Below are 27,552 nucleotides of genomic sequence, written 5' to 3' on the forward strand. Positions count from 1 at the left end.
GATCTGTGAGCCGGCACTCTGTGAGCTCGATCGATTTCCAGCTTGTGGCCTGTTATGTCAAGCAGACTCGGGAAAAACTCGTCTAGGAATTTCACCATATCTCTGCCCTCCTCATGCTCAGGAATTCCAACAATTCGAACGTTATTCCTGCGGCTTCTATTCTCAAGATCTTTGAGCTTTTCAAGGAGATGTTCCAAATCAACTTTGGTCGCGGGTGGATTAGTGGTTAATTCCCTCTCCGAAGATTCCAGAAATTCGATTCGTTTTTCAACATCAGTCACTCTTGTACCTAACGCGGAGAATTTTATTTCCATCGCCGTAATCGATCGACGTATTACAGCGAGATCCTCCAAGTCAGCAAGAATCTTCGTCAACATCACCACGCTGGATTCCTTCTCCCGCCGCGCCATCCAAATCGAGTCCCCGGTCTGTAGGCCTGTCGGGGCTTTTATCCTGAACACGTAAGTGTCTTAATGTCTCCAGAGCCCGAGGATTTTGACTTCTTTGCCATGTTTTGCAACAAAGGACAAATGTGTAACTGGGTATTTCAAAATTCACCAGATTATAACATGAAAATAATCGAAAATTTAGCAAAGTGCGCAGAGCTCTTCTGCGCACTGTTTTATAATCCATGTTTGGCTGGACAAGTGTAGTTACTAAGTTTTGGCTTTGTTGGCCAGGGCAGCGTTTTCCAAAAGCATCGTAAGCCTAAGTAGATCGTAGAAACCACTGGCGCCAATGGTCTCTACGATCAGTTTAAGCTTGCAATGCTTTTGGGAAACGCTGCCCAGAATAGTTCACCCAGAAATGAAAATTCTGTCATTATTTACTCACCTTCATGTGATTCAAAACCCATATACTGTTATTTTTTTTCTGTGGAATACAAAAGTAGACATTTTTGAAGAATATTGTCTCTTTCCATAAAACAACAGTTCAAACTGTTCTGTCAAGCTTAGCCATACGATCACTTGTAATTGATCTCACAATTATATCAGCATTTGCCTCTATGATATAGTGTATGTGTGTTACAGATCCACAGGAGGGGTGTGTGGTGGTTTTACCAGTTGAGTCCCAGAAGAGGCTGGTTCAGATTCTCTATTTCCTGCCAGTGTTTCCCTCAGAACTTCTGGCTTGCCTTAGCCAAGTCAGCAATACTGGGAGAGTGTCAGCTAGCTTGGCCACTACACTAATACGCACCATACACCTGAGGTATGATCAACATGCACTAATGCAGTCAGAAAATCTGCCTCCAGTGCCACTAGATGATCCAGTTTCCCTGGGGCAAATGGCTTGATTACACTGGCCATACACTTTATTTAATTGAAAGGTGAACCAGGCATTGTAGCATCAGGAGACGTGTTAGTCTGGCTGGCCATCATAAAGCATTCTAATGGGGAATATGTTCTCATATGTTATCACAGAATATGTTCATATACAAACATCATAGACCTTGTTTACACCTGGTATTAACATCCCGCCTTGGGTGATCCAATCACAAGTGGTCAACTGAGACATATTGCTGCTGTATACACCTGGTATTTACATATGTCTTGAATGCTTCTCTTTTGAACATTTGTGATTGGATTTCATTGAAGGGAGGGTCTCTGAATTTATTACTGCATATCACCTAGTATATAGCTGCGTATTGATAATGCCCAGAGAAGTAAAATAAAATGTTGACGCATGCTGCTCGAAAGCCTGTTTGAATTTTAATTTAGCCACTAACGACATTTCAAGCGGAATGTGCATGTACTTATGTACATGTGATTTTTTTCGTTTTTTATTTTTAATAAATTTGCAAAGATTTCAAACAAACTTCTTTCACGTTGTCATTATGGGGTATTGTTTGTAGAATTTTGAGGAAAATAATGAATTTAATCAATTTTGGAATAAGGCTGTAACATAACAAAATGTGGAAAAAGTGAATTGCTGTGAATACTTTCCGGATGCACTGTATACAAGATTTCTATGACTACCTTTATTTTCAGACTTTTGAGCAGATGAAGGGAAGTCGGGACTCGGGCAGCTGCTCCCGGGTCGTAGTGCCTGCCAGATACAATCTCTGTCAGTGCGACTTATAGACCCTGTTTCCACCTGGAAACTGATATTATGATGCGTCTCGAGTGATCCGATCACATGTGGTCAAGTGAGACACATCGCTGTTTACACCTGGTCACTTAAATGCGTCTCCTGTGACCACTTGTGTTCGGATTTGGAGGGGAAGTCTCCGTTTCATGACGACATACATCAGTCACTATGCCAGTGTGCTATTGCATGATAATAAACCACAACGAAGTCAGAAAAGACAAAGAAAGCATTAAAAAACAGCACGCTGTTTCTCCCAGATGCGGTTGAAATTTAATCGAAGTACAAACACAACATGTCAAGCAGAATTATCCATTATTTTGGTGGATTACCTGTATTAAAGGAGCTTCAGGTGTTAGTGCTTGTCATCTGTATTGATATCAGACAAACTAAACAAGATTCGTGAAGCTCTCTTGATTGTGTATGTATATTTTTTAAATTTTCTGATCGGTTATTTCCATTTAAAGCTGCTCGTAAATGGCAAACTTTAAACTCTTGTTTTAGCACAGCAGTTGATTGACAGGTGAGGGGCGGTGCTTTATGCTGCCAAGGTGCATAAAGGATGGATTAGCGTTTACAACTCAAATGCGTTTTTGACCACATTTGTATGTGTTTTTTGTGATCTGATCACAAAATGTTTTAGACTCCATTTAGATGTATGTTTAGGGCTGATCACATGTGATGGGATCACCTGACATGCATCTTTATATCAGGTGGAAACGGAGTTCTACAGAGATGCAACTTTTTTTTTTTTTTTTTCTGAACAACGCAATTTTGATCAGGTATCAATTACATTCAGGTGCGACTTTATTTCCAGAAAATACGGTATCTTCCTCTTTCGGACCATCCGTGATCCGCATATTTGACTTGGCCCGGAAAATATGATATAACATAAATAAATATTAAACTGCTAATAATTTTAGCAAGCCACCATGATACTGTAATACCGCTGAATTTTCTGTGAAGGTTATCGTATCGTGAACATTTCATACCGTTACACCCCTAATGTTGACCAATTGTGATTGGATCACCTGAAACAAATGTTAATAGCAGGTGTAAATGGGGTCATAAGTGGAGTCGGTTTAGTGTAGTTCTCAGATAAGCTGTGATGCTAATGTGATTTGGGAGACAGGCTTGAATAAGGCCTATTTTATGTCACTCATTTCCACTCTCATTATGTCTCCTATACTGTCTCTTTAATTAAATGTGGCAATAAATAAAAAAATACAATTAAAAAAGGCAAATTAAATTAATTAGTATGTATTTGTGCAAGGCTGGTTCTGCATGTGCCACTCAGCCCTGGAGGGGAATGTCTGTCTGTGTCCGTCTAATATATTTAGAATGTCTGTCTGTTTCATACGACTGCCGAGAGGAGACAGCAGCCTCTGAGTTTTCACTGCTAATAGAATCAAACAATTTCACCAATCGGAGGCAGCCAAATGCTGTGCCACACAATCAGAGGATGACCAATTCTCTCACTTAACTCTGATTGGCCATAACCATAAGTCATTAACCGTGATGGGATGTAAGGAGGCTGACTAGTTACTGTGCATTGAAGCAGAGGTCATACAGCAGTGAGTTTACCATATTCAGATGTATTGTGGTCTTTTATACACAAAATACTCACTAATTTGTACACATTGTCCATAAGGGCACCTACACACTAGAATTTACACTACATCAGAAAACACTACAAATCTATTGAATTCAATGGGGATGGTGTGTCGCAAGGACCTAGAGGAAAAGCAGAAGGATTTGAGAAATTTTTAACTTTCACTGTAACGCACTTTGACGTAGGCATCTGATGACCGATGAGAATGCTTTCAGAAATCCAATTTGCTGTATTCCTGATTGATTTCACACTGACTTAGCTCTGATGACACCCTCAAAAAACATCTTACACTTTCCTATCCCTCAAATGCTCCTTCAAAGCTTTTTGTGTTCTGTAGGCACCCTAAAGGATTGTTCAGACCAAACTTGTTCATCTGCTAAAAACTAGATGCAGCACAACGGAAACTAGCAGAAAGTTAAAGTTCTTTTTAACTTGACATAGCATCAAAAAAACGGTAGAAAAAAAGACGCTGAAAAGAAACGGCAAGATGCGACGCAACATCAAAGTCTGACACGTTTACATAGAAAAACAATGCAGATTAATGCAGAAACGCAAAAATCGGTGTGAATGGCCCCAAAGAAATACCACAGTACACTTTTATTAAAAAAGTGTTGCAGAAATTCTATTTAGTGACCGTGTCTTCAAGTAGATGAAATAATGGATGATTGACAGAATATACTGCTGTGAATTGAATTCCTGCATGCTGAGGGCCTTAGGACTTCTTTATGTCTGTGTGTATTTTTGTGCCATGCTGTGTACCCACTGTGATTTTTTTAGTCACTAGCCTAAAGCCACTCTTTTATTTGTGGTTTTCCCTAAAATCCTAATGGGAATGTTGTTTGAGAACACACTGCATGTGTGTGATTTTGAGTCAATCTGTGATGTGTGAGTGTGTCTTTGATACACTGTCTTTCCTCTGGGCTCTCTGTTTGCTCATTTGGACAACAACCGAGGGAATATAGAAAGGAAGATACTAGAATGGAGGGGAAGGCAAAGGAGGTTATAACAGGGTTATTATAGTTTTTAATTTTTTATTTAATCTATTTTTTAGATAGTGTTGTAGTGCCAAGTTCAATAATAATAGTTCAAAAATATAAGATTTTGAGAATAAAGTCGTATAATTTGAGAATAGTCAAAATTGAGAGAAAAAAATGTCGCAGCATTATGATGACACTAAAATGCATCGTAATTTTTAATCTATTTTATTTCCAATGTATCATTATAGTTCTGTTTTCTTTAGTTTTCACTGTATTAACAAAACTGTGACTGTTTAAATTGTTTTATTTTTTTACGTTAATGCATCAACTGATATCATTTAAATATGTTTAATGCTGTTACATTTCTTAAATTTAAATGTTAAATTTAAAATATAGTGTTATTGCTATCTAGTGGCATTTTTTGTTAAATGAAAAAGGGTTGTTTAAGGTTTCAAATATACAATATACTGTGTATTTTGTGTAAATTGTGGCCATTTGTATTATATTTTAGTTAGTTTTGGAGTTTTGAAAATGTATTGTAATATTGCTTTTGTTTTTCCAATCAAGTTTTTATTCATATTTTTTCCCAATTAAGTTAGGTTTTATTTTATTTTTAATTTTTTTAATAATTTATTTTTCGCTTTATTTTTTATTTAACATTTAACATTAGATCCTTTCACAGATTGTGATGACACACTTCTGCCTTAATTTAGCAGCTTAAATCTAGGAACATTTTTATTTTAAAATTAATTATTTAATGTAAATTTAGAACATTATTCTTTGTGTTCTAAATTCTTTGTATATCCTTGCATTCATTAAAAAAAAAAAAAAAAAAAAAAACTCTGTGATGGGATTTCAAATACAGCTGCTAAAGGAGTGATGGTAAATTTTGGCATAATAATAGTGGATTTTTTCTTTTGCTGTTGGAGCTAATGGGAATGCAGAAATATTGATATGGCCATTCATACATTGCTATAGAAGTTTACCCCACTGTAGTTAACTTCTGCGTTTCAAACCAGAAAATGTGAAAAGGGTCTGTAACACTGGGTGAGAGAGCTGCTGCTAGTGTTCTCAATGGCCTACAGGGGGCAGTGTTACTCTTCTGATGATACAGGGAATAATCTTCACGTTGTCCACTGCTTTCTGTCGTGTCTGATCTTGGATTCTGGGCTCACACTGAAATTCCAAAACAAAATGCTGTGGCAAGTGAATTAATACTGACTGCACTTTTTTAGAAGTCTGGAATGATGACAGGATTCCTGCATGTTTAGTGAAGCATCACTTATCACTGGTTCTGTTCATGGTAGAACTGTGTGACATGCCTTTAGGAGAGCCGATTGCCAGAATAACATGATCCGAACATTATGTCCTCCAGGCGATTTTCACTTTGATCACATCAGCTGATCAAGACTAACTTTTTTAGAGTTTTTAAAAGTGGCCATCGGGTTCAGAAAGTGTTCCTAAACTTAGACAAGAATGGCTAATAATTTGGTGATAGAGCATGTGTTGTTAGATTAGTCGCATCCACATGTTCCACAAATACAGACGTGAACTGTTGCATTTTTTTTTCTAGGTGCATCTCTCAGTAACTGGGATGGATTGGTGGGTGTTTGTGTGTGAAAGACTGTTCCAGTAAATTTAAGGGCATGTAAGTGTTTGTTTTGATAAAGTTTAGGGACATAATGGTCCCCAAAAGTGAGCTAAATCGATTCATAAATAAAGCATATACTGTTTTTATTTATTTATTATTCAGAATCAGAATCAGCTTTATTGCCAGGTATGCTTACACATACAAGGAATTTGTCTTGGTGACAGGAGCTTCCAGTGCACAACAATACAATACAGCAACAAGACAGAGATAATAAATAAAAATAGAATAAAAAAGAAAATTGAATAAAAAAGAAAGTATATATAGAATACAATTTTATATATATACACACAGTACTGTGCAAAATTTTAGGCACTTGTGAAAAATGTTGCATTGTGAGGATGTCTTCAAAAATAATGACATAAATAGTTTTCATTTATCACTTAATGTCATACAAAGTCCAGTAAACATAAAGATAAATCAATATTCAGTGTGACCACCTTTGCCTTTAAAACAGCACGAATTCTCCTAGGTATACCTGGACACAGTTTTTCTTGGTTGTTGGCAGATAGGATGTTCCAAGCTTCTTGGAGAATTCGCCACAGTTTTTCTATCTATTTAGGCTGTCTCAATTGCTTTTGTCTCTTTATATGATCTCAGACTGACACAATGTTCAGTGGGGGGCTTTGTAGGGGCCATGACATCTGTTGCAGGCCTCCCTGTTCTTCTATTCTAATCTTTACTATTTGCAAAAGTAATGTTTGGGAGTCTAACATTTATATTTCCTATTGACACACTAAAGCTGAAGATATAAATAACCATCTTAAGACAAATGCTTTTGTGAAACACCTTATGTGCCTAAGGCTTTTGCACAGTACTGTGTGTGTGTATGTGTGTGTGAGTGTGTGTGTATTTATATATATATATATATATATATATATATATATATATATATATATACACACACACACACACACACACACACACACACACACACACACACATGCAGTGCAAATACAAATCTGTAATATGCAGTGCATGGGAATGTAATGGCAGAAGAGGTAGGATGTGTTGGATAATATAAAAAGACTAAGCTGTGAATTGCACATAATTATTGCTCAATGGGGCAGTTTTAACTGTTCATGAGATGGATAGCCAGAGGGAAAAAACTGTTCCTCTGCCTGACGGTTCTGGTGCTCAGAGCTCTGTAGCGTCGGTCAGAAGGCAACAGTTCAAAAAGGTAGTGGGCAGGGTGAGTGGGGTCCAGAGTGATTTTTCCAGCCTTTTTCCTCACTCTGGACGTGTACAGTTCTTGAAGGGAGGGCAGGGGGCCACCAATAATCCTCTCAGCAGTCCGAACTGTAGTCTTCTGATATCCGATTTCGTAGCTGCACCAAACCAGACAGTTACTGAAGTGTAGAGGACAGATTCAGTGACTGCTGAGTAGAACTGTAACAGCAGCGCTTGTGGCAGGTTGAACTTCCTCAACTGGTGAAGGAAGTACAACCTCTGCTGGGCTTCTTTCACAATGGAGTCAATGTGGGTCTCCCACTTCAGGTCCTGTGAGATGGTAGTGCCTAGGAACCTGAATGACTCCACTGCTGCCACAGTGCTATTTAGAATGGAGAAGGGGGTCAGTGTTGGGGTGTTCCTCCTAAAGTCCACAATCATCTCCACCGTTTTGAGCGTGTTCAGCTCCAGGTTGTTTTGACTACACCATTGAGCCAACCAACCTCCCTTCTGTATACAGACTCATCGTCATCTTGGATGAGACCGATGACAGTAGTGTCGTCTGCAAACCTCAGGAGCTTGACAGAGGGGTCCTTGGCGGTGCAGTCGTTTGTGTACAGGGAGAAGAGTAGTGGGGAGAGCACACATCCCTTGGGGGCACCAGTGCTGATTGTATAGGTGCTGGAAGTGAATTTCCCCTGTCTCACAAGCTGCTGCCTGTCCATCAGAAAGCTGGTGATCCACTGACAGATAGAGGTGGGAACAGAGATGGTGTAATTTAGTCTGGAGAATAGCTGGGATAATGGTGTTGAAAGCTGAACTGAAATCCATAAAAAAGGTCCTTGCATATGTCCCTGGTCTGTCCAGATGTTGCAGGATATGATGCAATCCCATGTTGACTGCATCTTCTACAGACCAGTTTGCTCAATAAGCAAATTGAAGGGGATCTAGAAAGGGTCCAGTGATGTCCTTCAGGTGGGCCAACACCAGTCTCTCAAATGACGTCTGTGGTCAAGTCCTGTGATTTTGGGTTTCTTTGGGACAGGAATGATGATTGAGCGTTTGCAGCATGGGACTTCGCACTGCTCCAGTGATCTATTGAAGATGTGTGAAGATGGGGGCCAGCTGGTTAGCACAGGATTTAAGTCAAGCAGGTGAAACGCCATCTGGGCTTTCCTTGTCTTTTGTTTTCGGAAGCCACGGCACACCTCTTCTTCACAGATCTTAAGTGCAAGTTAAGTAGAAGGAGGGGGAGGAGGGGGGTTGCAGGAGGTGTTGGTGTTTGTATGAAGTGGAGGTCAGAGCGGGTTTGGGGTGTGAGATTGGGCCTTTCAAATCTGCAGTAGAACACATTCAAGTTGTCAGCCAGTTGTTGGTTCCCTACAGTGTTGGGGGCAGGAGTCCTGTGGTTCGTAATTTGTTTTAGGCCACTCCACACTGATGCAGGGTCGTTAGCTGAAAACTAGTTTCTTTTAGCCACTCTGATTTCTTTATTCAGTGTGTTCCTGACCTGATTATACAAGACCTTATCCCCACCTCTGTAAGCAACTTCTTTGGCCTGATGAAGCTGCCTGACTTCTGCTGTAAACCATGGTTTGTCGTTTGTCATTGTTGTATGTTAAGCAAGTCCTAGTAGAAATGCACATATCCTCACAGAAACTGATATGATGTAACAGTATCTGTGAGTTCATCCAGATTGGTGTCTGCAGCCTCAAAAACGCTTCAATCAGTGCAGTCAAAGCAGGCTTGTAGTTCTAACTCTGCTTTATTGGTCCATATCTTTACATTCCTTACTACAGGTTTAGCAGATTTTAGTTTCTGTCTGTAGGTTGGAAGAAGATGAACCTGACAATGATCAGAGAGTCCCAAAGCTGCTCTAGGGACAGAGCGATATGCATCCTTTATTGTTGTGTAGCAAAGATCCAGTATATTCCTGTCTCTGGTTGGGCATGTAATGTGCTGTTTGTATTTGGGCAGTTCACGTGTGAGGTTTGCTTTGTTAAAATCCCCAAAAATAATAATAACTAAGTCTGGGTATTGTTGTTCTGTGTTCTGTGTTCTGCACACGTGTGGCAGGATATAAACACTCACCAGAATAAACGAAGAAAACTCCCGTGGCAAGTAGAAAGGCTTACAGTTAATAAAGAGTGCTTCCAAATTAGGACAGCACATCTTCTTTAACATTATTACATCTGTACACCAACTTTCATTGATGTAAAAGCATGTTCCACCGCCTCTCGTTTTCCCTGTTAACTCCGTGATGCGATCCACTCTGAACAGCTAAAAGCCCGGCAAATGTAACGTGCTGTCCAGAATGGATTAACTCAGCCAGGTTTCTGTGAAGCACAAGGCAGCAGAGGTTGAAAAGTCCTTGTTTGTATGGGTGAGAAGATGTAGTTTTTCCGTTTTGTTAGGAAGAGAGCGGAGCTTCGCTAGATGAATACTTGGCAGGGCTGTTCGAAAGCCGCACTGACAGAGCTTGACTAGTGCGCCAGCTCGTCTCCCTCGCCTGCGTCTCTTGAACAGCACAGCTTCGCCTCCGACTAAAATGTCCAGCAAAGCCTCCGAATAGTCAAAAACCAGGAAAAGATTGTCTGGTATGTGCTGCCGAATGTTCAGCAGTTCGTACCTAGTAAAACTAATTGGAAAAAGATTACTAAACACAGGACAAACAAACAAAAACAACAAAAGAAATGGAGAGCTCCACATGGCCACTCGGCTTTGCATTTTATTATTATAAAAATGCAAAAAGTTTTCTTTTAGGGGTAGAGTTAAAGTGTTGGTTTATGTTAGTCTATAGAAATTATAATTAGCTTTATATAAGAACAACAGAAGTCTATGGTATTTCCCATAGACTTGTAACGTGCTGTCCAGAATGGCTTCACTCAGCCAGGTTTCTGTGAAGCATAAGCCAGCAGAGGTTGAAAAGTCCTTGTTTGTATGGGTGAGAAGATGTAGTTTGTCCGTTTTGATAGGAAGAGAGCGGAGCTTCGCTAGATGAATACTTGGCAGGGCTGTTCGAAAGCCGCACTGACAGAGCTTGACTAGTGCGCCAGCTCGTCTCCCTCGCCTGCGTCTCTTGAACAGCACAGCTTCGCCTTCGACTAAAATGTCCAGCAAAGCCTCTGAATAGTCAAAAACCAGGAAAAGATTGTCTGGTGTGTGCTGCCGAATGTTCAGCAGTTCGTACCTGGTAAAACTAATTGGAAAAAGATTACTAAACACAGGACAAACAAACAAAAACAACAAAAGAACTGTAGAGCTCCACATGGCCACTCGGCTTTGCATTTTATTATTATAAAAATGCGAAAAGTTTTCTTTTAGGGGTAGGGTTAAAGTGTTGGTTTATGTTAGTCTATAGAAATTATAATTAGCTTTATATAAAAACAATAGAAGTCTATGGTATTTCCCCATTTAGATAGCTTAGTAAACGTGTGTGTGTGTGTGTGTATATGTGTGTGTGTGTGTGTGTGCTATTTTACTAATGGGTTGATGGGATGTAAGCCAATCAGTATGTATTTAGGAAATCCAGCAAATGCTCATTCCACAATTACAAAAAAAAATGAAATAAAAAAATGAAACGATCAGATATTAATTTAGTGGCCTCAAGACTTATCCACATCTATTAGGGAGAATCATGAGACAACATGGATTGTCCTTGAGTAGCTTTACACACAGTCACAGTCACCCCCTCATACAAACACTCACACATAGCAGCTGTCTCAGATATCCTTCTCAACAAAGCATGACTGTGAAATGCTCAGTTCTAACAATATCTTGCCATCAGTGTTCACCAACACACATACACAGAAGCACAGCAACACTTAACAGCCAATGATAGTCTGACCTGAAAATTTTGCCGGTGACCTTGTGGTCTATCTACACTCTTTGTTAAAGCTCAGCACTTGGGGCCAATTTTTTGGAGGGTTTAAAGGCAGAAATGTGAAGCTCATTATTTTTAAAACCAATTATATTAATTCTTCTGTTAAAACTTGTGTATTATTTGAGCTGTAAAGTTGTTTAACTTGTCATTTAGCGGGATAACAGGGTTTACGGCTATTTATTGTCATGGCAACGAAGTTGTAAAATTAGATAACTTTACACAGAAAAGAATAGTAAGCGATTTTATCACATTAAAATCATGTCAATACGCATATTGTAAACGTCTTGTGGCTATACTTTTGAAACAGTGAGTATTTTATTGGGCCCCATTCACTTCCATTGTAAGTGCTTCACTGTAACCAAACTTTTTGCGCTTTTTAAAAAAAATTATTCAAACTTTTTGTTTGTGGTAATTAAAATTATGCCAAAAAAATGAGTGTGTTTGTGTGGCAGGAGGTTGATTTAAAAGGAAATGGAGGATCTCGGATGGCCAATATTTTTAGACTGACATTCTCACTACACACTCACAAACAAGCACAGTATAAGATTAAAACAGGAGAGCGGATGAGTGCCGGACGGCTGCACAGTTATGTGTGTGTGATTCCCCGCAGGTCTCCTCTGAGTGGCTGCTCAGGCACTTCACAGGATGTGCCATTGAGGGATGTGGATTACCTTAGTTTCTTTTTCACTACACTAACAGGTGTGCACACATTCATTCACTTAAACCTTTCTTTCAATGACTGACAACACACTTAGTGATACAACTCTGTTCCTCTGATTCTGTCCTTCAGGTTTCTCCTTTGTGATGTTGCGAGCCCTACAGCACACCGATGAAGATGGCTTGTTGCCCTCAACCACACTCTCTCCACTTAGCGTGTTTGCCACCAGCCTGGAGCAGTTCCTACACCAATGTTATGTGGTGGAGGTGAGAGGCACTCATTCTCTCTTTTATCAGCCAGTCTCTTTCTACACCTTCAGCCACTCCAGTATCTGATTTTATTTCAGTTTTTTGTCTCTAATCTTGTTGTCATCTGCTCTGTCCCCTGTGAGCATCTTTCTTCCCTTCTGTGTCAGTTAGGGCTGAAACATACTTTAGGCAAGTACATGAAAGCAGACGCATCCTGCAACGCAAGCTATATTTCATGCATCGTGTTCTAAAATGTGTCAGACCACAATTCATAACACAACGCAATTACACACTGCATTCTCAACATTGCCGCAAGGGGCACTATAGCAAGAGTAGTGTGAACTGTCTGCTTCTACGGTGAGTTTTCTCTTTCAACTCAACTACGTTTGTGGCCGAGCAACAGTTTGAAGAATATATTGCTGAGCAAGTAAGTCAATATATTTGTAGCAACCTACCTGAATAATAACACAGACATTAAATAACACTTAATGACACAGACGTTTGAAGGTAACTCTATCGCCCTCTTGAGTCCTGGGGTTCGTTCCTGCCACAGTAACGCAAAAACGCACGTTAAGCATGTTCAACCGGACCACACGTTGGCAAGGGCACACATCTATGTTCATGTACTTGCTAAAAGTATGTTTCGGTCTTAAGTCTGGCTTCTGTCAGTGACTCGTTCCTGGCCATTTGTTGCTCTGGTGTCAGTCTACCTGTCTGTCTGCTTTTTAACTTGCACTCTTGCATTTCTCTGGCATTAACAAATCTCATGTATGTATTAAATCAATTGTGTCATCTTTAACTAACTTACTCGGCAAGATTCTCTTCAAACTTTTGCCCCACAATGACATGATCTTCGTTTGAATTTGCGTATTGTCAGAGTATGTACTGATTTTGATGAACATACTTCTCGGCCGTTAAAAGAGAGTACGTTCTTTAGGTATGCAGTTGATTAGTATGAATACATTCCCCGACAGTCTTTATCCAAGGACATGAGCATTGACCTCTGACCTGAAACTATGATGTAGGAAGAACAACTGAGGAAATAATCTACTCTTGTTTTGGTAAACAAGTAAAATTTTAACCCTTTAAGCTCTGAAGGTGTTTTTCAAGATTTCCTGTTTCAGTGGCATGCCCAAAATAAAAAGCCTTTTACCCTCTTTTTTGTAATGACATAGATTGATAAATTATGAGACTTTCAGCCTAAGAAACTGCTAAAAAAATGTTTTTATATTTTTCTGATATGGTAACTGCTTTTGTTTTGTTCCTGATCTTGTCAACTGTAACTGAGTAAAATTTTGTATTGATACGAAAAAGCAATCAAAAGTTATAGCAAAAATGTATCCTAGTGTCCAAAAACGTCTCCAAGTGTCTAAAAGCCTCTCCAAACAAATAAAACATAAGAATTATACATAAGAACTAATTACACATGCAAAATACAACAATGACCAAAGGTATGCTCTCTCTTCAAAGCATGCAGGCATGAGTAATGATGATCTCATTCAGTTCCATTCTGTGTCATTGAGTCATCGAGTCTGTGTCATGAACATGGAGCCATCTCTTGGTGGCCATATGTAATTAGATCTATGCATCCTATTATGTTGTGTGGGCTCGTTTTAACAGGAATCCCCATACTCCTTTAAGTAATGGTATGTGATATTTTATGTTCTGTTTATTTTTAGTGAAATAAGCGAAAACGCGGCTTATAAGCAACACCTGTTTATATGTAACATATGTCAAAGACATGTACTTGGCTATTACTCGCTATATTTTTGTCTGTGAGTAAAACAAATATGTATTCTACTCTTTGAGAGTTTTCCAGTGACATGTGGCACATGGCTATTTAATCAGTTTTATGTTTTTACCGATTACAATAATATTATTTTACAATAATAACAGTGCAAAATTATTACCAAATTATCAAAAAGGAAGACTTCTGATTTGTCTGCAAATTTCAAAGTACTTGTTTAGTTTTTGTCATAATGCCTACATGCATTGTAAAGAAGAACTTCTAAGCTTTAAAATGATACCTATTTTGTGTTGGTTAAGACTGTAGTTATTAATATTTTGATCATTATTATTTTCTCAGCGGTCTGAGCTTAAAGGGTTAACCACAAAAAACAACCTTCTTGGTATATATAGCACTTACTGTTGAATTGAGCCGCTCAACTCCCAGTTCTCTGCCATTTTTTAAATTCAGCATTTCCTGTGGCATTATTGGAGAGTCAATTGTCCAGTGGATGCACACTTCAGAATCTCACTGGATGTAGTAAGACATCCGGGTATTTCTCGCCTACTGTTTTATGAATATTGAGAATTCGGACACCCTACTCCATTGACATACTGGCTTTTGCATACTATATAGTAGGGAAGAATGTATATGCAGAAGCAGCCAGGAGTTGAACTGATGGAGAAAAATGGCCGTTGACGGAGACAGTTTAGGCTTATGTCTGCTGTATGACTGCTTATGAATTGCGACTGCTTATAAATTGCGATCTGACACATTTTGTAATGCAATGTGCACAAAATCAAGCTTCCGTAGCTAGAAGTGTCTGCGTTTTGCCCATTAACCAGGAATGATGCAGGCATGATTGTCAAGTATTTTCAAGTAATCGTTGAAAGAAAAATACTGCGCAAAGTGACATTCACAGTCAATCAGAACATATTTGATGTTTAATGCAACTATTTGGAGCTGGATTTGTACCAAATGAGATTTCACTGTGGCATAAAATATAAACCAAGCAACCAACAAAATGCCTTGTTCCAATCATAGCTGTTTAGGACAAAAACTTAGATAAACATGGAAGAGATATGAATTTATAGTATCGTAATGATCACCTCTGTTGCTTACGTGACCTTGTGCTTGCCTGCTGTGAACAATTGTCAACTTCTGTTTACTTACAAGCACCAAGGTGTTCACTTGAATCAGTGCAAGGCGACTTTGGTTGGTATTCTATGCACAAGTAAGTTTTACTTGCCTCCCTGGAGCTGGCCAGTTTGTTGAGCTGGGTAAGGTTTATCACAGCACACCGGTATAGGTGTCTCCATATTTCAATAAGGGCTGGTTATCAGAGTGCTCCTGGCTAAAGCAAATGCTAATGCCAGCCAGCGGACACCATCACCACCTGACATTTTACACGGAAATTAAAACCCAACAAAACCACACCCTCAGGCGAGGGTCTGACTCTCAGTGTCCCCCCTCCCTCTGCAACACAAAACTAATTTCTCTGTAGAATTTTGTCTGGACTTTCATTTTTTGTGTCCAAGTCAATCAGACAGTATACGTATAGAGGGGCGGCTGGCATCTCTGTGGCTACGGTAATGAGGGGTGATGGGGAAGACGATGCCAGCAGGTGAGGCTGATGGAGAAGAATGGGCTTTAATGAGCAAAAGTGCCCAATTCCCTCCACATGTACATAAGCACTGAATGCTGTTTCTCTCAACTCAATCAATTAATCTGCTCTTAATTAGAGATTATATTCTATGGTGAGAAATACGGCTCTTAAAACTACATTTAGAAAATGTTCTTGATGATAAAACTTTTGATTAGGCATAAGTTAAATCAACATTGTGGAAAAAATAGGATGATATTTATTGAAAAACTTTTTTATGTATTAGTGACATTGTTTGAATTTGCTAAACACCATGTTAATAGAAGAGAAAATTAAGAATTCATTTTCAACACCTTGTTTACAACTTGGCTGAAACATCTTTATGTGCTAAAAACAACAATATTGGGCTTGTAATCCCATTGGGATCTAAAATAATCACACGCTTTAACAAAATTTTCACTTTGTACTCTTTCCTAGATATATAGTTTGCAAATTAGCATTAAATTAGGTTTGGAGATTTTGTATGTGTGTGTAAGTTTGAGTGAGAGAGAGAGAGAGCGTGTGGCTGCTGGGGTCCATTCCTTTATTGCCAATCATGCATCTCTTATCTAAAGCATGTGTAATGTGTTCTTAACACTGTTAGCCTTTATTAATGTCTGATAATAACCTGCTCTGAATGACATTCTGCTCTGCCTTCATCTGTTTAATCCAATCTTCCCTAATGCTATTAGCACTATTAGATTTTACTCTCACACATTCACTCTCACACTTATTTATTGTTTGTGCTCATAAAATATCAGTTCAAAGAGTGCAGGCTGTTGCTAATCTGTCCAATGTCAACTTTGATTACAACACATGAGTGTGTGTTGAGCTATAGGATTCTTTGTTCTCTGCAGAATACTACTCTTATGCCTAGGGACTTATTTTTACCTGACCTAAGCTCTTTGTGTGTCAGATGTGAAGATGTTATGAATACTGGGATAGACTAAGATAGAAAAAGTGTCATTTCTGTATCAGTATTCAGTATGTAAAAAGGCTCTTTTGAAGATGGCTTCCTCAAATCTGTTTGTCTTTATTAATTTCGCCCGTATTAATCCCGTATACTTCACCATTTACTCAGATATTTACTCAAAGAAAACTTTTGCTTAAATGCAACATTTTATTTAAGAAAATAAAAATTCTGTCATTTACTCACTCATGTCATTCTAAATCCACATGACTTTCTTCTGTGGAGCACAAAAGGTTACATTTTCAAGAATGTTCTGGTCACTGTTGTCCATGCAATTACAATGAATGGGTACTGGAGCTTTTAAATTTAAAAAGGACGCACAAGCACCACAAAAGTGAAATAAAAGTAGTCCATGCAACTTTTGTGCTATATTCCAAGTCTGCTGAATTAATTTAATAAAAACTCAATTTCATTGTAATTTTATGGAAAAGAGTGACCAGTACATAACTTAAAGGGTTATTTCACCCAAAAATGAAAATTATCTCATCATTTACTCACCCTCATGCCATCCCAGTTGTGTATGACTTTCTTTTGCTGAACACAAAGATTTTTAGAAGAATATTTCAGCTCTGTTAGTCCTTACAATGTAAGTGAATGGGTACCAGAATTTTGAAGCTCCAAAAAGCACAAAGGCAGCATAAAATTAATATTATAGTAAACCTTTTTTAGTAACCTTTTTTACTACAAATCAACACTTTCACTTTCTACTTATTTTGTTTTTGGTTATTCACATTCTTCATGTATATCTACTGGGAAGGAGAGTTTATAGTAAAAAAGGACTTAAATATTTATCTGTTTCTCGCCTACACCTATCGTATCGCTTCTAAAGACATGGATTTAACCACTGGAGTCTTATCGGTTACTTTTATGCTGCCTTTATGTGCTTTGTTAAGCTTCAAAATTTTGGTCACCTTTCACTTGCATTGTAAGGACCTACAGAGCTGAAATATTCTTCTAAAAATCTAATCTTTGTGTTCAGCAGAAGAAAAAGTCACACACACATCTGGAATGGCATGAGGGTGAGTAAATGATGAGAGAATTTTTATTTTTGGGTGAACTATCCTTTTAATAATATTTTGTATTCCACGGAGGCTGACGACCTGAATGTGTTCTACTGTAGATTTGAAAAGCCCAATCTCACACCCCATACCTGCTCTGACATTCACTTCACACAAACACCAACACCTCCAGAAAACCCCCTCCTCCCCCCTCCTGCTAATCAACCTGCACTTAAGATCTGTGAAGAGGAAGTGTGCATTGTCTTCCGAAAACTAAAGACAAGAAAAGCACAGGGCCCAGATAGCGTTGCACCCACGTGTCTTAGATCCTGTGCTAACCATCTGGCCCCCATCTTCACACTGATTTTCAATAGATCACTGGAGCATTGTGAAGTCCCATGCTGCTTCAAACGCTCAATCATCATTCCTGTCCCAAAGAAACCAAAAATCACAGGACTTAATGACTACAGACCTGTCGCCCTGATGTCTGTAGTCATGAAATCATTTGAGAGACTGGTGTTGGCCCACCTGAAGGACATCACTGGACCCATTCTAGATCCCCTTCAATTTGCTTATTGAACAAACAGGTCTGTGGAGGATGCAGTCAACATGGGATTGCATCATATCCTGCAACATCTGGACAGACCAGGGATATATGCAAAGATCCTTTTTGTGGACTTCAGTTCGGCTTTTAACACCATCATCCCAGCTGTACTCCAGACTAAATTACACCAACTCTCTCTTCCCACGTCTGTCTGTCAATGGATTACCAGCTTTCTGACGGACAGGCAGCAGCTTGTGAGACAGGGGAAATTCACTTCCAGCACCTGTACAATCAGCACTGGTGCCCCCCAGGGATGTATGCTCTCCCCACTACTCTTCTCCCTCTACACCAATGACTGAATCACCAAGGACCCCTCTGTCAAGCTCCTGAAGTTTGCAGACGACACCACTGTCATCGGCCTCATCCAAAATGATGATGAGTCTGCATACAGAAGGGAGGTTAAACAGCTGGCTGTCCGGTGCAGTTAAAACAACCTGGAACTGAACACGCTCAAAACGGTGGAGATGATTGTGGACTTTAGGAGGAACACCCCAACACTGATTCCCAACACCCCTCACCATTCTAAACAGCACTGTGGCAGCAGTGGAGTCATTCAGGTTCCTGGGCTCTACCATCTCACAGGACCTGAAGTGGGAGACCCACATTGACTCCCATTGTGAAAAAGGCCCAGCAGAGGTTGTACTTCCTTCGCCAGCTGAGGAAGTTCAACCTGCCACAGGCGCTGCTGATAAAGTTCTACTCAGCAGTCACTGAGTCTGTCCTCTGCACTTCAGTAACTGTCTGGTTTGGTTCAGTTATGAAATCGGAAGTCAGAAGACTACAAAGGACAATTCAGACGTGCTGAGAGGATTATTGGTTGCCCCCTACCCTCCCTTCAAGAACTATACACTTCCAGAGTGAGGAAAAAGGCTGAAAAAATCACTCTGGACCCCACTAACCCTGTCCACTACCTTTTTGAACTGTTGCCTTCTGGCCGATGCTTCAGATCTCTGAGCACCAGACAGGCAGAGGAACAATTTTTTCCCTCAGGCTATCCATCTCATGAACAGTTAAAACTGCCCCATTTAGCAATAATTATGTGCAATTCACAGTCTAATCTTTTTTATACTTATCCAACACATCCTACCTCTTCTGCCATTACATTCCCTTGCACTGTATATAACAGATTTGTATTTAGATTTGCACTATGTATGTGTATGTACGTATGTGTGTGTGTGTGTGTGTGTGTATATATTGTCATATTGTGTATTCTATATATACTTTAATTTCTATTAAATATTTTATATTTATTTTATTCCATTTTTAATTATTTTGTATTTGTCTTGTTGCTGTTTTGTATTGTTGTACACTGGAAGCTCCTGTCACCAAGACAAATTCCTTGTATGTGTAAGCATACTTGGCAATAAAGCTGATTATGATTCTGAGAGTAAATGATGACACAATTGTCATTTTTGGTTTAACTATTCCTTTAACTGATTTCCATGTGTGATCGAACATGATCACACTTTTTTTGTAGGAGGTGTTTCACTGCCTGGAGACTCTGGGCTCTCATGCACAGTGATTTGATGTAATACAGAATGCCATCATTAAGAATCTGGTGAGTGACCATATATTTATTTGACAGAGCAATGTTTTGCATATATACACACACAACTAGCAGAGTATGTGTGGTGACCCTTTCCATCTCTTTGTAGTGTGGTCTCGTAGTGGTGCCAGACTGTGTGTGTGCTGCCGTTTTAAGGTGTGTTCCCCGGTTACTGGATCTCAGCATCCTGCCCAGAGACACACTGCTCCATTTCCTGTCTGACTGTTGCCTGAGCATGCTCAATCCGTTGCTGCAACTGGAGCAGAGCACCTGCAAGAGGTGGGCTCACAAACATGCTTGCACCTACACACTGTGATAAATATTTGCATAGAGTACCACTTCTGCAACACAATGTCAAATGTTTTAATCTCAAGCCAAGTTAATTAAATAAACAGCTGAAGTCAGAAGTTTACATACACTAAGGGTGCTTTCACACTGGCAGTTTAGTTCGGTTTGCATGAAAAATTGGTAATGTGAGAGCTGTCATGCGGACCGGGAGCGCACCGCGGTACCAAACCCGAGACTACCTGTAGGAGGTGGTCTGAGTTCGGTTGCAATGGAACTGTAGCGCGATTCGCGTGAATGTGAAAGCAACTCGGACTCGGGTGTGCACTCGTTCAGGAAGTAAAATAACCTGCGCATGCGTTTTAACCGATGACGACATCATTAGTTTTGACAACACACGAGGATCTACACATTCCTGAAAGTCCCAAAAAAGTAATGACACCACAATGACATACAAGTACAATCAATCACTATAAATACTGTCTGTCTATCTATCTATATATACACCTTATAAATACTATATATAAATACTATTATAGGTTATAAATATAGGGTATAATAGGAGATGACAGTGGCGATAACTTCACCTTGGACACGAGCGTGAGTAAGCATGCAGTGTTAACAAAGATGCAAATGAATACCTTGCAATCAGCTGTCTCCTCAAAAAACGCCGTTTGCGAGCAACAGCAAGCTGCTTTCCCCTGGACATCTGATGAGTTACGCTGTGCATAATGGCATCAAAATAACAAAAAAACAAAAGTATGGTGAGTTGCGTTGTGTTCGCCATGCGTGTTTATGATGACGTAAGATGAACGCAAATGGACCAGGGTTCAGTAGAATCAAGTGAGTGTGAAACCAGACCAACGCTAACTCGGAATCGGACAGCAGCAAACGTGCCCATTGTGAAAGCCCCCTTAGTTAACTGTGCCTTTTAAGCAGCTTGGAAAATTCCAGAAAATTATGTAAAGCCTATAGACAATTAGTCAATTAGCTTCTGATAGGAGGTGAACTGAATTGGAGGTGTATCTGTGGATGTATTTTAAAGAGCACCTATTATGGTTTTTCAAATATTACCTTTCATGTAGTGTGTTATATAGCTGTTTGTGAATGTAAAAAAGACTACGTTTCAAAAATCAAAGTGCACAAAATATGGAGTTATTGACACCCAAATGAAAGAACCGATTCTGAACACCTGAAACGAGTGGTTAGTAATTCCAGACTTACTTCCTGTACTAACCTACGTAATTTGGTAACAAAAAACCTGCCTCTGGTCTGTTTTCATGTACAGCCAGTGCACGCTGTTAGCTGTTAGCCTCTGCTAGCCGGCTAACTCACGTTATTGTCATACTACATATAAACTTTTGGTAAGGTAAAACAGAAATTTTTTCAGACGGAGCTGAAACTCGAATATGGTAGTGGCCGTTTCCTTTCCGAAACACGCTGTAAGCAGTAGACCAATCACAGCAGACTGGGACATCTGACCAATCAGAGCAGAGTAGGCTGTCTGAAAGGAGGAGTTTAGAATGAATTCTTTAGAATGGATCATTGGAGTCGTTTTTGACACTAGGAAAAAAAGGTAATGCTGCAATTTAAATTATGAGCAAATTAAAGTGTTTTTGGACCTTGGATGCATGTAAATCTATTGTATGAGACCTTTAAAACTAAATTAGGCATGTTTAAAAATCATAATAGGTGCACTTTAAGGCCTACCTTCAAACTCAGTGCCTCTTTGCTTGACATCATGGGAAAATTAAAAGAAATCAGTCAAGACCTCAGAAAAAACATTGTGGACCTCCACAAGTCTGGTTCATCCTTGGGTGTAATTTCCAAATGCCTGAAGGTATTACATTCATCTGTACAAACAATAGTACACAAGTATAAACACCATGGGACCATGCAGCCATCATACCACTCAGGAAGGTGATGCATTCTGTCTCATAGAGATGAACGTAGTTTGGTCTGAAAAGTGCAAATCAGTCCCAGAACAACAGCAAAGGACATTGTGAAGATGCTGGAGGAAATGGGTAGAATTGCCTTTAAATAGTTTAACTTGGGTCATACATTTTGGGTAGCCTTCCACAAGCTTCTCACAATAAGTTGCTGGAATTTTGGCCCATTCCTCCAGACAGAACTGGTGTAACTGAGTCAGGTTTGTAGGCCTCCTTGCTCGCACACGCTTTTTCAGTTCTGCCCACAAATTGTCTATCAGATTGAGGTCAGGGCTTTGTGATGGCCACTCCAATACCTTGACTTTGTTGTCCTTAAGCCATTTTGTCACAACTTTGAAGGTATGCTTGGGGTCATTGTCCATTTGGAAGACCCATTTGCGACCGAGCTTTAACTTCCTGGCTGATGTCTTGAGCTGTCCTAACTGACCTAAGACAGGGAACGTTTTCTACAATTAAATGTCAGAAACTGTGAAAAACTGAGTTTAAATGTATTTGGCTAAGGTGTATGTAAACTTCTGACTTCAATTGTATATATTGGGATATCACTAAGCTTTTAGAAAGGTAACGGGGTTGAATTTTACAGCTTAATTAAACATTACTTGTGCTAAAGCTCACTGCAGTACAAGGTGCCTATATAATAGGTAATATAATTGTGATATTTCTGCAGATATCCACTTTTCAATAATCCATTGTTTACTAGACAAAATCATGGTAACAGTATTGATATTTTAAGCTTTTCCCACTGACAAGTATAACAAAGAATAATATAAAGTGATAAAAATTGTCACTGCTTGTGTGTCTCTCCTCAAGGGATGCAGTGTGGGAGGCGTGTTTTGCGGCATTGAGCACGGTACCGAGGTTGCTGCGATTGGTGTTGCAGTTTTTTCATGTTTGTGACCTCTGCGAGGAAGAGCTCCCCCTACTGGCACAAATACTATCATTACTTCTTCAGCATACTCAACTCCGCAACCACATGATGGCCAATGCAAGTCTACTGCAACACATCATACAGGACTTAACGGTATCAAATACACACAGTTCCTCAAGCACATCGTAACTTGAATATTCACATTACTGTATGCATGCTAAACAAACCATGCGATCACTTCATGACGTCTTTATTCCACAACTCTACTATCTTACAGTTGAAGTCAGAAGTTTACATACACCTTAGCCAAATACATTTAAACTCAGTTTTTCTCAATTCATGACATTTAATCATAGAAAACCTTCCCTGTCTTAGGTCAGTTAGGATCACTACTTTATTTTAAGATTGTGAAATGTCAGAATAATAGCAGAGAGAATTATTTATTTCAGCTTTTATTTCTTTCATTACATTCCCAGTGGGTCAGAAGTTTACATACAGTTTGTTAGTATTTGGTAGCATTGCCTTTAAATTGTTTAACTTGGGTCAGATGTTTTGGGTAGCCTTCCACAAGCTTCTCAGAGTAAGTTGCTGGTATTTTGGCCCATTCCTCCAGACAGAACTGGTGTAAATGTGTCAGGTTTGTAGGCCTCCTTCCACACACACACTTTTTCAGTTCTACCCACAAATTTTCTATCAGATTGAGGTCAGGGCTTTGTGATGGCCACTCCAATACCTTGACTTCGTTGTCCTTAAGCCATTTTGCCACAACTTTGGAGGTATGCTTGGGGTCATTGTCCATTTGGAAGACCCATTTGCGACCGAGCTTTAACTTCATGGCTGATATCTTGAGATGTTGCTTCAATACAGTGCATCCGGAAAGTATTCACAGCGCTTCACTTTTTCCACATTTTGTTGTTACAGCCTTATTCCAAAAAGGATTAAATTCATTATTTTCCTCAAAATTCTACAAACAATACCCCATAATGACAACGTGAAAGAAGTTTGTTTGAAATCTTTGCAAATGTATTAAATAAAAAAATGGGGAAAAAAATCACATGTACATAAGTATTCACAGCCTTTGCTCAGTACTTTGTTGAAGCACCTTTGGCACCAATTACAGCCTCAAGTCTTTTTGAGTATGATGCTAGAAGCTTGGCACATCTATTTTTGGGCAGTTTCTCCCATTCTTCTTTGCAGGACCTCTCAAGCTCCATCAGGTTGGATGGGGAGCGTCGGTGCACAGCCATTTTCAGATCTCTCCAGAGATGTTCAATCGGGTTCAAGTCTGGGCTCTGGCTGGGCTACTCAAGGACATTCACAGAGTTGTCCCATAGCCACTCCTTTGTTATCTTGGCTGTGTGCTTAGGGTCGTTGTCCTGTTGGAAGATGAACCTTCGCCCCAGTCTGAGGTCCAGAGCGCTCTGGAGCAGGTTTTCATCAAGGATGTCTCTGTACATTGCTGCATTTATCTTTCCCTCGATCCTGACTAGTCTCCCAGTCCCTGCCGCTGAAAAACATCCCCACAGCATGATGCTGCCACCACCACGTTTCACTGTAGTGATGGTATTGGCCAGGTGATGAGCGGTGCCTGGTTTCCTCCAGACATGACGCTTGCCATTCAGGCCAAAGAGTTCAATCTTTGTTTCGCATAGTCTGAGATTCCTTCAGGTGCCTTTTGGCAAACTCCAGGCGGGCTGTCATGTGCCTTTTACTGAGGAGTGGCTTCCGTCTGGCCACTCTACCATACAGGCCTGATTGGTGGAGTGCTGCAGAGATGGTTGTTCTTCTGGAAGGTTCTCCTCTCTCCACAGAGAAATGCTGGAGCTCTGTCAGAGTGACCATCGGGTTCTTGGTCACCTCCCTGACTAAGGCCCTTCTCCCCCGATCTTCTAGGAAGAGTCCTGGTGGTTCCAAACTTCTTCCATTTACAGATGATGGAGGCCACTGTGCTCATTGGGACCTTCAATGCTGCAGACATTTTTCTGTACCCTTCCCCAGATCTGTGCCTCGTTACAATCCTGTCTCGGAGGTCTACGGACAATTCCTTGGACTTCATGGCTTGGTTTGTGCTCTGACATGCACTGTTAACTATTGGACCTTATATAGACAGGTGTGTGCCTTTCCAAATCATATCCAATCAACTGAATTACCACAGGTGGACTCCAATCAAGTTGTAGAAACATCTCAAGGATGATCAGTGGAAACAGGATGCATCTGAACTCAATTTTGAGTGTCATGGCAAAGGCTGTGAATACTTATGTACATGTGATTTTTTTTGTTTTTTATTTTTAATAAATTTGCAAAGATTTCAAACAAACTTCTTTCACGTTGTCATTATGGGGTATTGTTTGTAGAATTTTGAGAAAAATAATGAATATAATCCATTTTGAAATAAGGCTGTACATAACAAAATGTGAAGCGCTGTGAATACTTTCCGGATGCACTGTATATCCATATAGTTTTCCTTCCTCATGATGCCATCAATTTTGTGAAGTGCACCAGTCCCTCCTGCAGCAAAGCACCCCCAAAACATGACGCTGCCACCCCCATGCTTTACAGTTGGGATGGTGTTCTTCGACTTGCAAGCCTCACCCTTTTTCCTTCAAACATAACGATGGTCATTATGGCCAAACAGTTAAATTTTTGTTTCTTTGGACCACAGTAAATTTCTCCAAAGAGTAAGATCTTTGTCACCATGTGCACTTGCAAACTGAAATCTGGCTTTTTGATGGCGGTTTTGGAGCATTGGTTTCTTCCTCGCTGAGCAGCCTTTCAGGTTATGTCGATATAGGACTCGTTTTACTGTGGATATAGATACTTATCTACCTGTTTCCTCCAGCATCTTCACAAGGTCCTTTGCTGTTGTTCTGGGATTGATTTGCACTTTTCGCACCAAACTACGTTCATCTCTAGGAGACAGAATGCGTCTCCTTCCTGAGCGGTATGATGGCTGCGTGGCCCCATGGTGTTTATATTTGCGTACTATTGTTTGTACAGATAAACGTGGTACCTTCAGGCATTTGGAAATTGCTCCCAAGGATGAACCAGACATGTGAAAGTGTACAATTTTTTTTTTTCTGAGGTCTTGGCTGATTTCATTTTCCCATGATGTCAAGCAAAGAGGTACTGAGTTTGAAGGTAGGCCTTAAAATACATCCACAGGTACACTTCCAATTCAGTACACCTCCTATCAGAAACTAATTGTCTAAAGGCTTGACATCATTTTCTGGAATTTTCCAAGCTGCTTAAAGGCACAGTTAACTTACGGTGTATGTAAAATTCTGACCCACTGGAATTGTGATATAGTCAATTAAAAGTGAAACAATCTGTCTGTAAACAATTGTTGGAAAAAGTACTTGTGTCATGCACAAAGTAGATGTCCTAAATGACTTGCCAAAACTATAGTTTGCTAATATGAAGTGACTTCAACCTAAGTGTATGTAAACTTCTGACTTCAATTGTATCTCCAAAACCCTTTATTGAAATTATCATACCAGTCTTTTTTTATTATTTTACAGTAGTCTTTGTCTTTTGGCCCTGAATTGATGCCATAAATCCCTGATAAAATGGTTAAAACTGATTCAAATACTGCACTGATCATGAACTTACCAATATGTGTAGTAATGAAACAAGTGCTTTGAAGAATTGGTGCTTTGAAGAAAGTTATTTTGTCAAACACGGATAAGGCCTTTGGCCCCTTGCATTTTTCAGTGTCAAAATTGTAATTTTAATTGAGCTGAAGATACTCTCTGATTGTTGTTTTTCTGTTTTGACAGCATTTCTATGGTGGAGAGACTCGAGAGCAGTGGTTGAGTGACTTGCTGTACTGCTACAGTGTGACTATCTCTGGTCACTGTGCCAACATGGGCCTGAGAGAAACCTATTAATTGCTGACCATTACAATATTGATTTCCTTGAGCTATTGCCTGGATTTTTCTTATTTCTTTTTTTCTAAAAACAGTTTTATTTTTATTTTTTATTTTTTTACAAAATTAGGACAATAAAGCTTGTAATAATTAATTGATTAGGACTCTGTTTTATTGTTCAGTTTCATATTTATTACAAAAAACATTTATTGGGTCACATCTGGAGAATGATAGTGCTATTTACATAGAAATTGTTTGACAACCATAATTACCCACTGGTTTTATCGGAAAATCGAAAAGAGTGTGAAATTATGTGGCAATTTCTAAACGCATTTCACAATTTTCTTTTAATGGGAACGAACATAAAAGCCTGTTTGAGGGTTATTTTGCAGGTTTTTATTTATTTTATTTTTTTTTTCCTGAAATGACATGTTCCAGCAACTTTTTTGATGTAGTAAGTCTGTGTTGAAACATAACCTGCAAGAAGGGTTATCAGGGCTGTTTCTAGTGGTATAAGCAGCCGCTTAGGGCCCCTGAGCCACTAGGGGGCCCCGTAAAGCAAGGTAATTTTTTATTTTTTGTATCATTTATCATTTATTTATTATACATTTTTTGCTTTTTGTGTAATGAATGTATTCTCATTTTAAGTTTATATATTCAAATTTATGGGTATCAAACTTGGGTGGGCCTCCAAGTAGGAATTCGCTTAGGGCCCCCATATGCTCAGAAAAAGCCCTGAGGGTTATGCTGCAAAATTTTTCCCAACATAACCTGAGGTATCTTCACTTTTACCAAATATATTTAAAAACTAATGCAT

At 39.4% G+C, this 27,552-nt stretch overlaps 1 pseudogene; it reads left to right on the top strand.

The window, feature by feature from the left end:
• The window catches only part of LOC127454454 (testis-expressed protein 10 homolog), a 46,867-nt pseudogene extending 20,008 nt beyond the window's left edge, over window positions 1-26,859 (top strand).
• The last annotated feature ends 693 nt before the right edge of the window (window positions 26,860-27,552 follow it).

The sequence above is a fragment of the Myxocyprinus asiaticus genome, chromosome 16 (assembly GCF_019703515.2).
Source record: "Myxocyprinus asiaticus isolate MX2 ecotype Aquarium Trade chromosome 16, UBuf_Myxa_2, whole genome shotgun sequence".
Taxonomy (NCBI): Eukaryota; Metazoa; Chordata; class Actinopteri; order Cypriniformes; family Catostomidae; genus Myxocyprinus; species Myxocyprinus asiaticus.